Raw genomic sequence first — 21,256 nt, 5'->3', positions numbered from 1 at the left:
TTGAATTTACCATTGGTGGACTAAAATCAAGTTGTAGAAACATCTCAGTAATCATCCATTTCCGAACCACAGGAAAAGTAGCTGCTGCCTTGGCAGCAGGTAATGGGGATCCATAATAAACGCAAATGGAAACAGGATGCACCTGAGGTCAATTTCAAGTCTCATAGCAAAGGGTCTGAATACTTATATAAATAAGGTATCTCTTTTTCGACTTTAATCATTTTTCTTCTTCCTCAATTATGATTTCTGGAACGGGCAGCCTACTCAGAGCATCAGCATTCCCATGGGATCGACCTAGTTTATAAATTATTCTGTACTCATAGGCCCTGAGCCACACAGCCCAGCGTTGAACTCTTGGAGAGACCATTTGTGGTACTGGCTTTTGTTCATGGAACAGAGAGATCAGAGGCTTATGGTCGGTCACGATAGTGAATGTTCTCCCGCACAAGTACTTGTGGAATCTCTGTATTTCGAATATGACAGCCAGTCCTTCCTTGTCCAGCTGAGAGTATTTTTTTCTCCGCTGCTGTCAACGTTCTTGACATGAACCCGATAGGTTTCTCTGCACCATTCTCCATCCGGTGGGACAGCACCGCCCCCACACCATACGATGAGATCTCTGTCTGCTGAGTAGTGCACTAGCACTTCAGCTGATTGCAGTAACACCTTTGACTTTGCAAAAGCTTCTTCCTGTCTTTCTGACCATTTCCAGGCCACATCCTTCCTTAGCAGTTGATGTAGAGGAGCTAAGAGGGTAGAGAGGTTCGGGAGGAAGCGATTATAATAATTCAGTAAGCCTAGATGGGCTTTCAGCTCTGTAACGTTTGTCGGAACGGCCCTCACTTTAGCTTTGACAGTGTGTAACCCCTTGGCATCCACCTTGTGACCCAGGTACTGCACTTCATCAGCTAACAGTGTACACTTGCTCCTCTTCAGCCGGAGACCGGCGTCCTCCATCCTCCTCAAAACTTCACTTAAGTTTCTGAGATGTTCCTCCTTCGTGACTCCCGTGACAAGAATGTCATCGAGGTAAACCGCTACCTTGGGTATCCCCTGCAGAATTCCCTCCATAGATCTTTGGAAGATAGCTGGTGCAGAAGACACCCTGAAAGGTAAGCGTTTATAGGTCAACATCCCTCTGTTGGTGTTTATGGTCAGGTACTTCTGTGAAGCTTTATCCATTAGCACTTGCTGATATGGGTGACTCATGTCCAGTTTTGTAAACTGTTGCCCTGCGGTTAACGTTGAAAGCAAATCCTCCACTTTGGGTATGGGGTACTGCTCCAGTGAGGAAACTCTATTTACAGTCAGTTTATAGTCACCGCATAATCTGATTGAACCATCTGGTTTTAGTATGGGAACAATCGGTGCTGCCCACTCAGAACTTGACAGGTACAATTATATCCTCTGCTAAGAGTCTGTCAATTTCCACATCCACTTTAGGCTTCATGGCATATGGAACTGATCTTCGCCTATAGAATCTGGGAGTAGCATCAGCAGCAACATGAATGGTAGCTTGGATCCTTTTTAATGTCCCTAGCTCTTCTTTGAAAACACACATGCTTTGAAAGCACCTGCTGTAGTGTCAATGTCTCTGTGGTGACATGTTTGATTTCATCCCAGTTCAATTTTATTTCCTCCAACCACCCTCTTCCTAGTAAACTGGGGCCAGTACCTTCCACTACTAAGAGAGGCAGACTTTTCTTTTGTCCATGATATTCCACTTGAACACCAGCAACTCCAATCACAGTGATCTTCTCCCGTGTGTACGTTTTGAGTTTAATGGGGGTGTCTCTCAGTTTAGGCACGTCAACGGTTTTCCACTTCCTATAGAATTGGGATCTGTTCATCAGCGTGACACTACAGCCTGTGTCTAGTTCAAACGGTACCTTTAATCCATTTATTCCAATTTCCACAATGAAAGGCTTCACCTTCTTAATATTCGCCCCCTGTACAGAACGCAGAGACTTTTTTTTGAGAATGCTTGCTCTGCGTCTGCGTCCTCACTTTCAATTTCTACCACTTGATTAGAGTGGTAGCGAGACTCGCAATGTGGCCTATTATCCCACATGCATAACACTTATCGTGTTTGAATTTACAGTCAAACGCTGTGTGTTTGCCTTTGCAACGATGACAGTCTATATTGGCTTTCCGTTCTTTGAAATTCAACATGCTCAGAGCTGCTCTCTTTTACTGTATGGCACGCAGTTGCGCCCCTTGCCTGCAATTCCAGTGCATTTCTATTTGCGGACTCCATGGCCTGGGCCAGTTTGAGTGTATTCTCAAATGTGAGATTAGACTCCGATAACAATCGTATTTGTATCCTGTCATCATTAATCCCACACACCAGCCGATCGCGTAGCATTTGCGAGAATGTATTCCCATAGTTACAGTCCAATGCTAGTTCTCTCAACTCTGCCACCTATTCCCCCACTGAAACCCACAGGTTTTCTTATGCGTGAATCCAACGTGAATCTTTGTACTATCTAAACTGGGTTTGGAATTGAAGTGATTTTTTAATAGATCGACTAAATCTATGAATGACTTTTCTCCTGGTTTAGCTGGGCTCAACAGGTTTCTCTTTAAGTCTGTGTGTAACAGTATAACTTTAGACCGTCCCCTCACCCATACCCGGGCGCGAACCAGGGACCCTCTGCACACATCAACAACAGTCACCCATGAAGCATTATTACCCATCACTCCACAAAAGCCGGGGCCCTTGCAGAGCAAGGGGAACCACTACTTCAAGGTCTCAGGGCAAGTGACGTCACCGATTGAAACGCTATTTAGCGCGCACCACCGCTGACTAGCTAGCCGTTTCACATCCGTTACACTCACCCCCCTTTTGACCTCCTCCTTTTCCGCAGCAACCAGTGATCCGGGTCAACAGCATCAATGTAACAGTATAACTTTAGACCGTCCCCTCGCCCATACCCGGGCACGAACCAGGGACCAAGGGGAACCCCTACTTCAAGGTCTCAGGGCAAGTGACGTCACCGATTGAAACGCTATTTAGCGCGTATCACCGCTGACTAGCTAGGTGTTTCACATCCGTTACATGTGCACCGACAATGTTTATCTTATGAGTATGGATTTCTGTATAGCGGCATCAGTTATTTCATTAGCAGCAAAAAAATGTTCCATTATTTCACAGTACTCCTCCCATTCCTGATTTTTAGAATCAAATGGTGGTAGCGAGCCTATTGTTGCCAAACCATCTTTTCCGATTCGTTCTCCCCTCACACAGTCAATAATTTGTCCTACCCGTATCCAGGGAATCAATCCTTCAGAATCTTCCACCGCTCACTTGAGTCTCACCTCCAAAATCCAATGCAGTTCTCCATAGTTATCCTCATCGCCAAATATGTAGTGTCCTTAAAGGCTTCTTAGAGTTACAACTCATGAGACTTAAGTACAGTTTAGTATTTAATTGTAACTTCGAATTACATTCTTTGATGCACCTGGCTTAACCTTTTGCGACGAGCAAACCCGTAACCGGGAGCGTAATCATAGCCTCAAATGCATTAGCATAACGCAACGGACATAAATACCCCTATAAACTTTTCCTATTCATGAAAATCGCAAATGAAATGAAATAAATATATTCAAACACAAGCTTAGCCTTTTGTTAACAACACTGTCATCTCAGATTTTCAAAATATGCGTTTACAGCCAACGCTAGACAAGCATTTGTGTAAGTTTATCATGGCATAATGCTATGCTAGGTTCTGCTCTGCTGGCAGCAGGCAACATTTTCACAAAAATAAGAAAAGCAACCAAATTAAATCATTTACCATTGAAGAACTTCGGATGCTTTCACTCAGGAGACTCCCAGTTAGATAGCAAATGTTCCTTTTTTCCAAAAAGATAATTTTTGTAGGCGAAAAAGCTCCCGTTTCTTCACCATGCTTGGCTGAGAAATCGCCCGGACAACGTTGTTTAGGTGTCATGACTTCCGCCGAAGTTGGCTCCCCTGCCTGTTCGGGTGGTTCTCGGCGGTCATCGTCACCGTCCTACTAGCCGCTACCGATGCCTTTTTTGTTTGTCTGTTGGTTTTGTCTTATTAGTTTCACCTGTGTGTATTTTAGTTTAATTAGCTTCCCTATATATAGTAGGTTGTCCCGCCCTTGTTTTGTGCGGGATTGTTTTTGTTACTCTGTTGGATTGTGGTTTTCATATGTGTATTTGGCGTGACCGTTTGTTTGCCGGAGAATATATTCACGATATACTGAACCATGCTCTCTGCGCCTGATTCCAATCCACCACTCCTAGTATCCCGTGACATTTACATTACATTTAAGTTATTTAGCAGACGCTCTTATCCAGAGCGACTTACAAATTGGTGCATTCACCTTATGACATCCAGTGGAACAGTAGTGCATCTAAATCTTTTAAGGGGGGGTGAGAGGGATTACTTTATCCTATCCTAGGTATTCCTTAAAGAGGTGGGGTTTCAGGTGTCTCCGGAAGGTGGTGATTGACTCCGCTGTCCTGGCGTCGTGAGGGAGTTTGTTCCACCATTGGGGGGCCAGAGCAGCGAACAGTTTTGACTGGGCTGAGAGGGAACTGTACTTCCTCAGTGGTAGGGAGGCGAGCAGGCCAGAGGTGGATGAACGCAGTGCCCTTGTTTGGGTGTAGGGCCTGATCAGAGCCTGGAGGTACTGAGGTGCCGTTCCCCTCACAGCTCCGTAGGCAAGCACCATGGTCTTGTAGCGGATGCGAGCTTCAACTGGAAGCCAGTGGAGAGAGCGGAGGAGCGGGGTGACGTGAGAGAACTTGGGAAGGTTGAACACCAGACGGGCTGCGGCGTTCTGGATGAGTTGTAGGGGTTTAATGGCACAGGCAGGGAGCCCAGCCAACAGCGAGTTGCAGTAATCCAGACGGGAGATGACAAGTGCCTGGATTAGGACCTGCGCCGCTTCCTGTGTGAGGCAGGGTCGTACTCTGCGGATGTTGTAGAGCATGAACCTACAGGAACGGGCCACCGCCTTGATGTTAGTTGAGAACGACAGGGTGTTGTCCAGGATCACGCCAAGGTTCTTAGCGCTCTGGGAGGAGGACACAATGGAGTTGTCAACCGTGATGGCGAGATCATGGAACGGGCAGTCCTTCCCCGGGAGGAAGAGCAGCTCCGTCTTGCCGAGGTTCAGCTTGTGGTGGTGATCCGTCATCCACACTGATATGTCTGCCAGACATGCAGAGATGCGATTCGCCACCTGGTCATCAGAAGGGGGAAAGGAGAAGATTAATTGTGTGTCGTCTGCATAGCAATGATAGGAGAGACCATGTGAGGTTATGACAGAGCCAAGTGACTTGGTGTATAGCGAGAATAGGAGAGGGCCTAGAACAGAGCCCTGGGGGACACCAGTGGTGAGAGCACGTGGTGTGGAGATGGATTCTCGCCACGCCACCTGGTAGGAGCGACCTGTCAGGTAGGACGCAATCCAAGCGTGGGCCGCGCCGGAGATGCCCAACTCGGAGAGGGTGGAGAGGAGGATCTGATGGTTCACAGTATCGAAGGCAGCCGATAAGTCTAGAAGGATGAGAGCAGAGGAGAGAGAGTTAGCTTTAGCAGTGCGGAGCGCCTCCGTGATACAGAGAAGAGCAGTCTCAGTTGAATGACTAGTCTTGAAACCTGACTGATTTGGATCAAGAAGGTCATTCTGAGAGAGATAGCGGGAGAGCTGGCCAAGGACGGCACGTTCAAGAGTTTTGGAGAGAAAAGAAAGAAGGGATACTGGTCTGTAGTTGTTGACATCGGAGGGATCGAGTGTAGGTTTTTTCAGAAGGGGTGCAACTCTCGCTCTCTTGAAGACGGAAGGGACGTAGCCAGCGGTCAGGGATGAGTTGATGAGTGAGGTGAGGTAAGGGAGAAGGTCTCCGGAAATGGTCTGGAGAAGAGAGGAGGGGGCAGGTTGTTGGGCGGCCGGCCGTCACAAGACGCGAGATTTCATCTGGAGAGAGAGGGGAGAAAGAGGTCAGAGCACAGGGTAGGGCAGTGTGAGCAGAACCAGCGGTGTCGTTTGACTTAGCAAACGAGGATCGGATGTCGTCGACCTTCTTTTCAAAATGGTTGACGAAGTCATCTGCAGAGAGGGAGGAGGGGGGGAGGGGAGGAGGATTCAGGGGGAGGAGAAGGTTGCAAAGAGCTTCCTAGGGTTAGAGGCAGATGCTTGGAATTTAGAGTGGTAGAAAGTGGCTTTAGCAGCAGAGAGAGAAGAGGAAAATGTAGAGAGGAGGGAGTGAAAGGATGTCAGGTCCGCAGGGAGGCAAGTTTTCCTCCATTTCCGCTCGGCTGCCCGTAGCCCTGTTCTGTGAGCTCGCAATGAGTCGTCGAGCCACGGAGCGGGAGGAGAGGACCGAGCCGGCCTGGAGGATAGGGGACATAGAGAGTCAAAGGATGCAGAAAGGGAGGAGAGGAGGGTTGAGGAGGCAGAATCAGGAGATAGGTTGGAGAAGGTTTGAGCAGAGGGAAGAGATGATAGGATGGAAGAGGAGAGAGTAGCGGGGGAGAGAGAGCGAAGGTTGGGACGGCGCGATACCATCCGAGTAGGGGCAGTGTGGGAAGTGTTGGATGAGAGCGAGAGGGAAAAGGATACAAGGTAGTGGTCGGAGACTTGGAGGGGAGTTGCAATGAGGTTAGTGGAAGAACAGCATCTAGTAAAGATGAGGTCGAGCGTATTGCCTGCCTTGTGAGTAGGGGGGAAGGTGAGAGGGTGAGGTCAAAAGAGGAGAGGAGTGGAAAGAAGGAGGCAGAGAGGAATGAGTCAAAGGTAGACGTGGGGAGGTTAAAGTCGCCCAGAACTGTGAGAGGTGAGCCGTCCTCAGGAAAGGAGCTTATCAAGGCATCAAGCTCATTGATGAACTCTCCGAGGGAACCTGGAGGGCGATAAATGATAAGGATGTTAAGCTTGAAAGGGCTGGTAACTGTGACAGCATGGAATTCAAAGGAGGCGATAGACAGATGGGTAAGGGGAGAAAGAGAGAATGACCACTTGGGAGAGATGAGGATCCCGGTGCCACCACCCCGCTGACCAGAAGCTCTCGGGGTGTGCGAGAACACGTGGGCAGACGAAGAGAGAGCAGTAGGAGTAGCAGTGTTGTCTGTGGTGATCCATGTTTCCGTCAGTGCCAAGAAGTCGAGGGACTGGAGGGAGGCATAGGCTGAGATGAACTCTGCCTTGTTGGCCGCAGATCGGCAGTTCCAGAGGCTACCGGAGACCTGGAACTCCACGTGGGTCGTGCGCGCTGGGACCACCAGATTAGGTGGCCGCGGCCACGCGGTGTGGAGCGTTTGTATGGTCTGTGCAGAGAGGAGAGAACAGGGATAGACAGACACATAGTTGACAGGCTACACAAGAGGCTACGCTAATGCAAAGGAGATTGAATGACAAGTGGACTACACGTCTCGAGTGTTCAGAAAGTTAAGCTTACGTAGCAAGAATCTTATTGACTAAAATGATTAAAATGATACAGTACTGCTGAAGTAGGCTAGCTGGCAGAGGCTGCGTTGTTGACTATGTAGGCTAGCTGGCAGTGGCTGCGTTGTTGACACTACACTAATCAAGTCGTTCCGTTGAGTGTAATAGTTTCTACTGTGCTGCTATTCGGGGCTAGCTGGCTAGCTAGCAGTGTTGATTACGTTACGTTGCGTTAAAAGACCGACAATAGCTGGCTAGCTAACCTAGGAAATCGCTCTAGACTACACAATTATCTTTGATACAAAGACGGCTATGTAGCTAGCTATGTAGCTAGCTACGATCAAACAAATCAAGCCGTTGTACTGTAATGAAATTAAATGAAAAATGTGATACTACCTGTGGAGCGAAGCGAAATGCGACCGGATTGTTGAGTGCGGAAGTTCTGTTCGGTAGACGTTGGCTAGCTGTTGGCTAGCTAGCAGTGTCTCCTACGTTAAGGACGACAAATAGCTGGCTAGCTAACCTCGGTAAATTAAGATAATCACTCTAAAACTACACACTCTAAACTACACAATTATCTTGGATACGAAGACAGCAAAGACAACTATGTAGCTAGCTAACACTACACTAATCAAGTCGTTGAGTTGAGTGTAATAGTTGTGCTGCTAATCGGTAGACGGTGGACTAGCTAACGGTGGACGTTAGCTAGCTGGCTAGCTGCAGGGCAGTGTAGACTGCGTTAGGACGACGAAATACGATAATTACGCAATTATCTATGATACAAAGACGGCTATGTAGCTAGCTAAGAAGAAATTGCTAAGATTAGACAAATCAAACCGTTGTACTATAATGAAATGTAATGAAATGTAATACTACCTGCGGACCGAGTGCAGATGCGACCGCTCTCTCCAACCCGGAAGTACCAACATTAGGATCCATCCTCAAGGTGTTTTTAACAAATATATTCGATAATATATCCGTCGAGGCAGTTGGTTTCTCATAAGAAGCGATTGGAAAAATGGCTACCTCAGTATTTTACGCAAGGTTTTCTGCGGGACACACGCCATATATGGTCTCTTACAGCCATTCTTCAAGGGAAATGCCTAAAAAGATGTCACAATGCTGTAGACACCTTGGGGAAAACGTGGAAAACGTAAGCTCATTTGTAGCTCATTCACAGCCATATAAGGAGTCATTGGCATGAGGCAGTTTAAAAAAATGCGGCACTTCCTGGTTGGATTTTTATCTGGGTTTCGCCTGTAACATTAGTTCTGTGGCACTCACAGACAATATCTTTGCAGTTTTGGAAACGTCAGAGTGTCTTCTTTCCAAATCTGTCAATTATATGCATAGTCGAGCATCTTTTCGTGACAAAATATCTTTAAAACGGGAACGTTTTTCATCCCAAAATTAAAATAGCGCCCCCTAAATCCAACTGGTAGGCAGACATTGGAAATAGCTACGGATAGCGGACAGCAACCCCCCGTCTTGAGTCAATACTGCCATCTATTGGTAAACATAAATATACCAGGTTACTACACTAGGCAAGCCAGTTAAGAACAAATTCTTATTTACAATGATGGTCTCCTGCGGGGATGGGGGCCTGGGATTAAAAATTACAAATAAATACAATATAAATATAGGACAAAACACACATCACAACAAGAGAGACAACACAACACTACATAAAGAGAGACCTAAGACAACAACATAGCAAGGCAGCAACACATGACACAACAGAATGGTAGCAACACAACATGGTACCAGCACAAAACATGGTACAAACATTATTGGACACAGACAATAGCACAAAGGACAAGAAGGTAGAGGCAACAATACATCACACAAAACAACGCCAACTGTCAGTAAGAGTGTCCATGAATGAAGAGATTGAGATAAAACTGTCCAGTTTGAGTGTTTGTTGCAGCTCGTTCCAGTCGTTAGCTGCAGCGAACTGAAAAGAGGAGTGACCCAGGGATGTGTGTGCTTTGGGGACCTTTAACAGAATGTGACTGGCAGAACTGGTGTTGTTTGTGGAGGATGAGGGCTGTGGGGGAGTGAGGCATAAGAGGGTTTTATAAATTAGCATCAACCAGTGGGTCTTGCGACGGGTATACAGAGAACCATTTTACAGAGGATTAGAGAGTGCATGTCTCCTATTAGGAGCATTGGTGGCAAATCTGATGGCCGAATGGTAAAGATCATCTAGCCACTCGAGAGCACCCTTACTTGCTGATCTATAAATTATGTCTCCGTAATCTAGCATGGGTAGGAAGGTCATCTTAATCAGGGTTAGTTTGGGAGCTGGGATGAAAGAGAAGCGATTACAACAGAGGAAAACAAGTCTCGATTTAACTTTAGCCTGAAGCTTTGATATGTGCTGAGAGAAGGACAGTGCACCGTCTAGCCATACTCCCAAGTAGTTATATGAGGTGACTATCTCAAGCTCTAACCCCTCAGAGATAGTAATAACACCTGTGGGAAGAGGGGATTCTTCTAACCATACCACATTACTGTTTTGGAGGTGTTAAGAACAAGGTTAAGGGTAGAGAAAGCTGGTTGGACACTAAGAAACCTTTAACACAAGATCCAGGGAGGGGTCAGCTGAGTATAAGACTGTATCATCTGCATATACATGTATAGGAGAGCTTCCTACAGCCTGAGCTATGTTGTTGATGTAAATTGAGAAGAGCGTGGGGCTTAGGATCAAGCCTTGGGGTACTCCCTTGGTGACAGGCAGTGGCTGAGACAGCAGATGTTCTGACTTTATACACTGCACTCTTTGAGAGAGGTCGTTAGCAAATCAGGCCAAAGACCCCTCAGAGACATCAATACTCCTTAGCCGGCCTACAAGAATGGAATGGTCTACCTTATCAAACGCTTTGGCCAAGTCAATAAAAATAGCAGCACAATATTGTTTAGAATCAAATTTCAAATTTTCTTTATGGGGGCGTGTTTGTTAACAATACCACTGAAAATATCAAAACAGAAGGTCCAAGTGTCTTCGACAGAGGGGATCAAGCAGATTCTATACCATTTTACAGAGGCCAGTTCATGAAGGAAGGCTTGCTCATTAATTATTATTTTTTTAGCAAGAATCTGTGACAAATCAGGACAGGTCGATTCACTGAGCAGCAATTACGAAAACAGGCTGTAAAACAGTGATCACTAAGGTCATTACAGAAAACACCAGACTGATACCTTTTCAGGATTATATGTAAGGATAACATCGAGGAGAGTAGCCTTTTCTGGGTGTTTGGAGTCATACCTTGTGGGATTGGCAATAATCTGATAAAGATTTTGGGAGTCCCATTAATTAGATGCATAAGTAATTCAATCAATCAACAAGTTTCAGATTCATACAATGAACATTATATTTCTCGCAATTAAGTTTAAAGGTTTTGAAAATCAGGTGAAAAATAATGTTTTTACTATTTTGTTAATTCGTTGTGCAAAAAAACTTTAACTAAATATTTAATAGAAGGTTAATCAAAATGACCACAACTGTGCATCGTTATCCCTTTATTTCAACTTACTCACTTTTTGGTAGTGACACAATTAGTGGGGTGGTAAGTAATTCAGGTAAATATTTCAAATATGCAATACAAGTGGCCTACCTGACATACTATATATATGTTGGAAGACATGTTTGGAAACTTGGGTAAAAATAGGATTTAAAAAAATGAATTTTCTTCCTACTCCTAGTTTGCACCACTTCTATAAAATAACCCATATCTGAAGGGAAAGAAGATATTTGGCCTTTCTACCTGTAGAAGGACACATGATCTTTATCTGATCTACAGATCAAGACAACTGAAAAGTATAACCAATGTGTAGTTTGATACTATCTTGATTTTATTGTATAGTACATCCTAAAATTATACTTTTTCCACTGGCAATGGTAAAAGCAAGAATGTGGTTGTGTGATAGGAAATACATTTTCAGCCTAAATATGGTATTTTGAAAAGCACAAGTTCCCCATTTTCCTTTAGGTCTCCGTGAATAACAAGATGCATAATGTTAATCCTCTCTCTGTCCTCAACGCTTTCAAGTCTACCATGTAATTACAGTATCTAGATAGTGAAGCACCATTATTTAGTATGTCATCCCAGTGTTACAATTAGTGTTACTTGCAACCTACAATGTGCAACATTGGGATTGATAAACTTAAAGTATACTTGATCAGGATCAATATAATGTCAGTCTTTAGTGTGAAAAAATAGAGCAGTTCATATTAAATAATTTGGTTCCTACAGAACACATCACATATTCACTTTTGTCTGGGTCTTGTTTAGTAGGGCACATCATTGTAGCAAAATGTTTTAAAATAAAATTGTGTTTTTTGTTGGACCAGACCAAGTAGTTCATCCCTGTTTGTCCATCTCCATTTGCTGCATACCCACACCTTTCCAATCACACCCAGTGTTAACAATCAAATCCACAGTATTTTAAACACCCACGCTGTTAACAATTTAAAAGTCTACATATGGGACCATTTAAAATGGCCAATTAATAAAGAACAATTTAAAGTGATAGGGTCAACATTATGGTTGTTTAAAAATAACATTTTAAAAGTGCCAATCAATCAAGAACACTTTCTGGTATTAGTATCCTATTGCAGAGTTTCCACTTTAAGGACTATTCCATTGGTTCCATTGTACTGGAAACAATGGCATGACAACAGTATTGGCAATAGCATTGTCCGACAAACTGCCTCCTTTCATTACACACTGTATCACAGTTGCATATGAATGACTCAACGCTTTAACATCTTTCCAAAGTGGGGCCCAGAGGGATTGGTCATATCATATGATAATCAATAGTGCATTTCAGAAGGAATTGTCTGTCATAACCGAGTAAGAAAAGCAGCTTTAACCAATAATGCAAAATCAATATCTTCTATATCATGTCAAAAATGTATTTCATGTCTATTCAAAGGTGAAATAGAAATCACTGTGAGAGACAAGGGAGTAGAGAGAATGGGGGATGAATAAATAATTAATCATCTCAAAGTTTTGACCTAGTAAAAAATGTATCAATAAGGAAAGTAACTTTCGAGCCAGATATCAGCACTAAGTCGCAATGCCTTAAGGATCGATCCTCACCACCATAAAATTGCATCTGCCTTGGAGAATAAATAAAAGGATTAAAGCATGTATAATCTGATTAAGGGGAAGTAACTATTTGCCTCTACAGTGGCTTAGAAGATGTTATTCACTGAAGTGCCAAGTAGACGATTCAAGCAGACAGTCAATCTTGCCACTCTACGCTACAGGAAAACCTTTCCACGCAGAAAAAAAAGTAAACAATGCCACTCGGGTATAGTGTCACGATGCCAAATCAAGTCAGTCATGAAAAGTATACTCTGGGCATAGTATACTCTGAGCCTGAGAGAACTAAAAATGTTAAGCATCAAAGGATGTAAACGTTCTCAAATTGAACAATAGTCAATTTGGATAAATAAATGTTCAAATGATTCAAAACTGAACTTTAAAAAACTGCTAATAAAATACTGTGCACATTTGAAAAACAGAAGGCTCCACCGACTGTGCTGTTAAGAATTGTATTAACTGGTTTAAAGGTGTCAGCATGATTCGGTTTGGCTGGCATTCGGCTAGGCAAACTGTACGAGTGTGCTCGCCTACTCCCTTAAAATACCTTTGCTCTAAAAACTAGATAAAAGCAGCAATATAACTGTTTGTCCATATTGAGACCACATAGCCAGTACACACTTCCTCAAAACAGACATAATTAATCTAAGATGACTCAAGAAATCTGTCATTAATTTTGATGATTTTGAGAGATGATAGGAAAGCATCAGGAACAAAAAAACTAAAGGTTATGTCACGTGTGCTCCCTCTCCGGCCTCTAGGTTACCAGGCTGCTCGTTATGGCACACACCTGTCACCATCGTTACGAACAACAGCGCATTATGACACTCACCTGGTCTCCATCACCTCCTTGATTACCTGCATTTGGTTCCTTCCCCAGGTGTCATTATTTCTGTTCATTTGTCATGTCTGTGCATTGTTCTTGGTTCTTATTTTGTATTATGTTGTGTTAATTTATTAAAACACTACCTCCCTGAACTTGCTTCCCGACTCTCAACGCACAGGTTAAATGTCTAACCCTGGTCCCCCAAAAAACTATTAATTTTTACTTCCCTTACCAAATCAAATGTATTTGTCACATACACATGGTTAGCAGATGTTAATGTGAGTGTAGCGAAATGCTTGTGCTTCTAGTTCCGACAATGCAGTAATAACCAACGAGTAATCTAACCTAACAATTCCAAAACTACTACCTTATACACACAAGTGTAAAGGGATAAAGAATATGTACATAAAGATATATGAATGAGTGATGGTACAGAACGGCATAGGCAAGATGCAGTAGATGGTATCGAGTACAGTATATACATATGAGATGAGTAATGTAGGGTATGTAAACAAAGTGGCATAGTTTAAAGTGGCTAGTGATACATGTATTACATAAAGATGCAGTGGATGATAGAGTACAGTATATACATATACATATGAGATGAATAATGTAGGGTATGTAAACATTATATTAAGTAGCATTGTTTAAAGTGGCTAGTGATATATTTTACATCAATTTCCATCAATTCCGATTATTAAAGTGGCTGGAGTTGAGTCAGTGTGTTGGCAGCAGCCACTCAATGTTAGTGGTGGCTGTTTAACAGTCTGCTGACCTTGAGATAGAAGCTGAAGTCTTTCGGTCCCAGCTTTGATGCACCTGTACTGACCTCGCATTCTGGATGATAGCGGGGTGAACAGGCAGTGGCTCGGGTGGTTGTTGTCCTTGATGATCTTTATGGCCTTCCTGTGACATCGGGTGGTGTAGGTGTCCTGGAGGGCAGGTGGTTTGCCCCCGGTGATGCGTTGTGCAGACCTCACTACCCTCTGGAGAGCCTTACGGTTGTGGGCGGAGCAATTGCCGTACCAGGCGGTGATACAGCCCGATAGGATGCTCTCGATTGTGCATCTGTAGAAGTTTGTGAGTGTTTTTGGTGACAAGCCGAATTTCTTCAGCCTCCTGAGGTTAAAGAGGCGCTGCTGCGCCTTCTTCACAATGCTGTCTGTGTGGGTGGACCAATTCAGTTTGTCTGTGATGTGTACGCTAAGGAATGAACTTGATTCCTTAAAAAACTTGATGACAAGTTTGGAGGGTACTATGGCGTTAAATGCTGAGCTGTAGTCTGAACAGCATTCTCACATACGTATTCCTCTTGTCCAGATGGGTTAGGGCAGTGTGGTTGAGATTGCATCGTCTGTGGACCTATTTGGGCGGTAAGCAAATTGGAGTGGGTCTAGGGTGTCAGGTAGGGTGGAGGTGATATGGTCCTTGACTAGTCTCTCAAAGCACTTCATGATGACGGAAGTGAGTGCTACGGGGGCGGTAGTCGTTTAGCTCAGTTACCTTAGCTTTCTTGGGAACAAGAACAATGGTGGCCCTCTTGAAGCATGTGGGAACAGCAGACTGGGATAAGGATTGATTGAATATGTCCGTAACACACCAGCCAGCTGGTCTGCGCATGCTCTGAGGGCGCGGCTGGGGATGCCGTCTGGGCCTGCAGCCTTACTCACATCGGCTGCAGTGAAGGAGAGTCCGCATGTTTTGTTAGCGGGCCGTGTCAGTGGCACTGTATTGTCTTCAAAGTGGGCAAAAAAGTTATTTAGTCTGCCTGAGAGCAAGACATCCTGGTCTGTGACGGGGCTGGTTTTCTTTTTGTTATCCGTGATTGACTGTAGAACCTGCCACATACCTCTTGTGTCTGAGCCGTTGAATTGAGACTACTTTGTCTCTATACTGACGCTTAGCTTGTTTGATTGCCTTGCGGAGGGAATAGTTACACTGTTTGTATTCGGTCATGTTTCCGGACACCTTGCCCTGATTTAAAGCAGTGGTTCACGCTTTCAGTTTCACGCGAATGCTGCCATCAATCCACGGTTTCTGGTTTGGGAATGTTTTAATCATTGCTATGGGAACGACATCTTCAATGCACGTTCTAATGAACTCGCACACCGAATCAGGGTATTCATCAATGTTGTTGTTCGCCGCAATGCGGAACATATCCCAGTCCGCGTGATGGAAGCAGTCTTGGAGTGTGGAATCAGATTGGTCGGACCAGCGTTGAACAGACCTCTTGTTTTAGCTTCTGTCTGTAGGCAGGGAGCAACAAAATGGAGTCGTGGTCAGCTTTTCCGAAAGGAGGGCGGGGGAGGGCCTTATATGCGTCGCAGAAGTTAGAATAGCAATGATCCAAGGTTTTACCAGCCCTGGTTGCGCAATCAATATGCTGATACAATTTAGGGAGTCTTGTTTTCAGATTAGCCTTGTTAAAATCCCCAGCTACAATGAATGCAGCCTCAGGATATGTGGTTTCCAGTTTGCAAAGAGTCAAATAAAGTTCATTCAGAGCCATCGATGTGTCTGCTTGGGGGGAATATATACGGCTGTGATTATAATCGATGAGAATTCCCTTGGTAGATAATGCGGTCAACATTAGATTGTGAGGAATTCTAAACAGAACAGAAGGACTTGAATTACTGTATGTTGTTGTGACCACACCACGTCTCGTTAACCATAAGGCATACACCCCCGCCCCTCTTCTTACCAGAAAGATGTTTGTTTCTGTCGGCGCGATGCGTGGAGAAACCAGCTGGCTGCACCGATTCCGTTAGCGTCTCTCGAGTGAGCCATGTTTCCGTGAAGCAAAGAACGTTACAGCTTCTGATGTCCCTCTGGAATGCTATCCTGCTCGGATTTCATCAACCTTGTTGTCAAGAGACTGGACATTGGTGAGTAGTATGCTAGGGAGTGGTGCGCGATGTCCCCGTCTCCGGAGCCTTACCAGAAGACAGCTTCTTTTCCCTCTTTTACGACATCTTTGTTTTGGGTCGCAGGCTGGGATCCAATCCGTTGTCCTGGGTGAAAATCAGAACACAGGATCCGCTCCGGGAAAGTCATATTCCTGGTCATACTGATGGTGAGTTGACGTTGCTCTTATATTCAGTAGTTCTTCCCGACTGTATGTAATGAAACCTAAGATGACCTGGGGTACCAATGTAGGAAATAACACGTAAAAAAAAAAAACTGCATAGTTTCCTAGGAACGCGAAGCGAGGCGGCCATCTCTCTCTGCGCCGGAAGTTGATTACCTTCAGGCTTACCTTCAGGCGAGACTTGTGAAGCTAGTGGGCATCGTAAAGCAAAAACAAACAAGAAATTCCACTAATTAACTTTTAACAAGGCACACCTTGTTTGAAATGCATTCCAGGTTACTCCCATACGAAGCTAGTGGAAAGTGTGCAAAGCTGTCAAAGGCAAAGGGTGGCTACTTTGAAGAATCTCAAAGATAAAAAATATATTTTGATTTGTTTAACAATTTTTTGGTTACTATATGATTCCATATGTGATATTTCATAGTGATATTTCATTGATGTCTTCACTATCATTCTACAATGTAGTAAAAATATAGAAAAACCCTTGAATGAGTAGGTGTGTACAAACTTTTGACTGGTACTGTACATATTTATGAGAGTCTCAGCTTTCAAAGGTGGAGTCATATTAGTTTGTTGCTCAAATCGGACTCTACATACAGAAGTGGTACCGACTTCTGACGAGTCCCGTGACGCTTGCAGGTGTCGTAGGGCAAACGAAGAACATGTTCATGTTCGCAAGAGTCTCAGCATTCTAGAACTGGTCAAATAGTTTTTAGTCCAAACCGCTCGGACTCTACAGACGCTTTCGTGCGAAGACCGACTTATGCTGTGTTCACATTGTCTGGGCCACTTTCTGGCCTAGTAGAAAAGCTAGGTAAATATGGAGCTTGTAGACTCTACAGTATTAGCAATGTGCAATACTTGTCAGCAAAAGCAATGCAGCAAGTAATCACTGCATAATTTATTACTGGGTGTCTGTCAGTAAATTTAGACAGGAAATATATTCACATCCATTGTAATGACCCGTCTGTCAACATACTGAATTATTCAAATTCGGAGCATTGTGTAATATTTCGATTGGCAGGTCATGACCTTGGAACTTCCTAACACACTGTCAGTTCATTACTCAGAAATAGTCGGGCAACAGGGGCAAAGAATTGACATTGTTATAGTCTGGATCTCAATGGGGGTTGTGTCTGAGTACTCCAATTATTGGACTTGACCTTGTCAAACAGAGAGTGAGAGATTGATCAATTTGTGCACTCTCCTGTAGTAACTAGTTACACTTCGATACACAGAGTAATGGCTCAACAACCTCACTGCGCTGCCAATCGCTACAGTGAAGATCCATCTGGATATCAGACAATATCACCCTCAGCTGTCACAACACACATGACAGATGTGCTGTGGATGCAAAACTGAAAGGCACTTCACACCCTGGGCAAGTATTTGATCTGGCTGAAAGCTTTCAGTAAGACTTTACAATAGGGGGCGTAATACTGAGCACTTGCCGACATATACAGTGGCTATAGAAAGTCTACACACCCTTTGGATGTCTTCACATTCTATTGTGTTACAAAGGGGATTAAAAATAGATTTAATTGACATTCTTTTGTCAAAGTGGAAGAACATTTTTAAAGATGAATTAAAAATAAAACACTAATTTACCATGATTAGAGAAGTATTCACCCACCTGAGTCAATACATGTTAAGAACTCTGAGTACAGCTGTGAGTCTTCTTGGGTAAATCTCAGAGCTTTGCACACCTGTACTGTGCAATATTTGCCCATTATTGTTTTCAAAATTCTTCAAGGTTTTTGGAGTCATGGCTAGACAGCAGTTATCAAGTCTTGCCATAGATTTTCAAGCAGATTTATGTCAAAACTGTAACTTGGCCACTCAGGAACATTCAAAGTCTTCTTGGTAAGCAACTCGTGTAGATGTGGATTTGTGTTGTAAGTTATTGTCCTGCTAAAAGGTGAATTCCTCTCCCAGTCTGGTTTAAAGCAGACTGAAGCAGATTTTCCTCTAGGATTTTATCTGTGCTTAGAACCGTCCCGTTTCTTTTCGTCCTGAAAAAAGCATATCCGTAGTATGATGCAGCACCACGTGCTTGAAAATAAGGAGGCAGTTACTCAGTGATGTGTTGAGTTGGATTTGCCCAAACATAAGGCTTTGCATTTATTCCAAAAAGTGTATTCCTTTTGTATAGAACAATGACAAAAAAATACAATAACATCTTTTGCAATCCAATTTTGTGACGCAACAAAATGTGAAAAACGTTTTAAGGGGGTGTATACTTTCTATAGGCATTGCAAGTATACTTTACCATAGTGGTAAACTCGTAGTACTGAGCATTAACCACCACATACAGTATGTATTATTGTTCTTTTTGGATTGACGTTAATAGCTCTAACTTCAAACTTCTTTAAATATGAACACTTTAAGTATGTTACAAACTCACTTTTTCTAGGTGGTGTGTGCAATGGTTCTGTGAGGGTTTGTGCAGCATCCATAGGCTTATATCTGTCCTTGTTCTCGAACGATATCAATATCTGAAAATATATTAACACATCCAAGGTGAGGCTGTGGAGAGTTGCTACAGCGGACCAGGGATAACAATGCTTCAAACATAGTGGAGAGGAGCATTGTCCACTTTCAAACATTACTGGAGTGATTGTTGGATTTTACTTTTCTCTGGTATGCCGTCTTGATGGTATTCTCTGGTGGGTTTTCATCAATGGTCTGGCCTTGTCCTAGAGACAGACAAACGTTTTTTTTCTGTATATGATAGCTTTTAGCCAATAAAGAGAAGAGTCGTCTTTAGCCTCACACACCAGCTCCTCCAAGATCTTAGGCTCCACTCAGAATCGTGATAAAAAATAACACTACAACAAATCAGGTGCACGTACAACTGTTATTCTTGATCAGTTCATATGTTAGACCAGTGAAATCATCCCAGAACAGAAATACAGACACAAAAAGGGAAAGAGGTTGGACAAATTGGAAGCCAAGGGCACTTGCGGTATCTGCCATTTGGAATTGTACAGCTATTGCCTTGTGACCTGTGCTGTTCAGTCAAGAGGCACTCATCCACAACACATTGGATGTTTACAGCTCACTAGGCCTTGACCATGGGCAGGAATGATCGACATGCCCCTCTTTAACTGCTTCACCTCACAACTATCTCCTCGTGCAGCTCAGAGACAGGATTGCATGCACTCAGAGAAAGGTAAACGAAGTTGAAATGTGAAAGGTGAAATGTTTTGGGCTCGACAGAAGTGTAATTCCATCATATCTGACTTTCCATACGCCACTCCTTATTTCTGTCTTCTCCCTTCTTATGGCGTTCATTAGTTTCTCCCACATTTTTTGTCTCACAGTGCCATAATAGGGCTCTCTTCTTTCTGTGTCAATGATTCTCCTTCCTTTTGATAGACTGGTGCTCCAGTCCTAATATCCCTGCATCATCCCATTCTTTTGGAAAATTCCTCTGAGTGAATGTCATTTTGTTCAAGGTTACAGAGATGATAATCTCAGAGTTTCTGCTGCTCTCTATAAATCTACAACTTTAGAGTAGCAGGTTATTTTACAGTAATATTTCCAGTGCTATTTACCTGATATTTCATTAGAAATTTGAGAAAAATAAAATTCTACTCTGATGTTTTAGATTTACAATAAACAGCAAAACTCTGAGATGATACTCTCTGTAATCCTGAATAATGTGCAACACATAAAGATGACATTCTCAGTACTATATCCACTGGTGTTTACTTGATATCTGATTGAAAATTAGCATTATATAAAGTGCTACCATGCTCTTGGAAAACCACAAATTGAACTAAATTGACGAGCTAAACCATCAGTACATTCGTAAATGACTTATAGAAAATGCATATATATTACTTGCTGTTCACCCTTTGCGCAAAAAAAGCAAAGACGACTGGGAAACACTTGACAGCTGGAAGGAAAATACACTTTTTTAAATGTACTGTATAGAGGACTAGATAGCTCTGACAATGTATGAGTGGAGTCACCACCTGGTTCTGCAGACAAGACAAGACACCCCCAATAAAGGAGTGGTTCTGCAGGTGGTGACCACAGACCACTTCTCAGTTCCTATGCTTCCTGGCTGATGTTTTGGTCACTTTTGAATGCTGGCGGTGCTTTCACTCTAGTGGTAGCATGAGACAGAGTCTACAACCCACACAAGTGGCTCAGGTAGTGCAGCTCATCCAGGATGGCACATCAATGCGAGCTGTGGCAAGAAGGTTTGCTGTGTCTGTCAGCGTAGTGTCCAGAGCATGGAGGCGCTACCAGGAGACAGGCCAGTACATCAGGAGACGTGGAAGAGGCCGTAGGAGGGCAACAACCCAGCAGCAGGACCGCTACCTCCGCCTTTGTGCAAGGAGGAGCAGGAGGAGCACTGCCAGAGCCCTGCAAAATGACCTCCAGCAGGCCACAAATGTGCATGTGTCTGCTCAAACAGTCAGAAACAGACTCCATGAGGGTGGTAATGAGGGCCCGACGTCCACAGGTGGGGGTTGTGCTTACAGCCCAACACCGTGCAGGATGTTTGGCATTTGCCAGAGAAGACCAAGATTGGCAAATTCGCCACTGGCGCCCTGTGCTCTTCACAGATGAAAGCAGGTTTACACTGAGCACATGTGACAGACGTGACAGAGTCTGGAGACGCCGTGGAGAACGTTCTGCTGCCTGCAACATCCTCCAGCATGACCGGGTTGGCGGTGGGTCAGTCATGGTGTGGGGTGGCATTTCTTTGGGGGGCCGCACAGCCCTCCATGTGCTTGCCAGAGGTAGCCTGACTGCCATTAGGTACCGAGATAAGATCCTCAGACCCCTTGTGAGA

The sequence above is a fragment of the Oncorhynchus nerka genome, linkage group LG15 (assembly GCF_034236695.1).
Source record: "Oncorhynchus nerka isolate Pitt River linkage group LG15, Oner_Uvic_2.0, whole genome shotgun sequence".
NCBI lineage: Eukaryota > Metazoa > Chordata > Actinopteri > Salmoniformes > Salmonidae > Oncorhynchus > Oncorhynchus nerka.
The sequence above is the reverse complement of the archived record's forward strand: the minus strand, read 5'-3'. Positions refer to the sequence as shown.